General features: G+C 59.9%; 1 protein-coding gene and 1 long non-coding RNA gene across 2 annotated transcripts in view; one reads left to right on the forward strand and one right to left on the reverse strand.

The window, feature by feature from the left end:
* zrsr2 (zinc finger (CCCH type), RNA-binding motif and serine/arginine rich 2) overlaps window positions 1-454 on the reverse strand; it is a 33,123-nt gene that overhangs the window by 32,306 nt on the left and 363 nt on the right. The window lies entirely within an intron of this gene.
* LOC125484439 overlaps window positions 1-454 on the forward strand; it is a 19,491-nt gene that overhangs the window by 7,649 nt on the left and 11,388 nt on the right. The window lies entirely within an intron of this gene.

A 454-nucleotide genomic window follows, 5' to 3' on the forward strand; every position in this document is an offset into this window, starting at 1 on the left:
CGCGCGCACACACACCGTGTACACTTCTGTCTCGCGCTGGCACGCGCACACACACCGTGTACACTTCTGTCTCGCGCTGGCACGCGCGCGCACACCGTGTACACTTCTGTCTCGCGCTGGCACGCACGCACACCGTGTACACTTCTGTCTCGCGCTGGCACGCACGCACACCGTGTACACTTCTGTCTCGCGCTGGCACGCACGCACACCGTGTACACTTCTCTCTCACGCTGGCACGCACACACACCGTGTACACTTCTGTCTCGCGCTGGCACGCACACACACCATGTACATTTCTCTCACAGTTATTTCTCTCTCTCTCTCCCCACTCCACCCTACCCCTCCAACACACACACACACATATATACACAGTTTTTTTTTTATTTCTCTCAGACAGTGACCTGCTCCTCAGCTTCTCCTCCCCGGGGAGGGGGGGGGGGGGGGGGGGGGGGGG

This window comes from Rhincodon typus, chromosome 11 (assembly GCF_021869965.1).
Source record: "Rhincodon typus isolate 14 chromosome 11, sRhiTyp1.1, whole genome shotgun sequence".
In the NCBI taxonomy this organism is placed as follows: Eukaryota; Metazoa; Chordata; class Chondrichthyes; order Orectolobiformes; family Rhincodontidae; genus Rhincodon; species Rhincodon typus.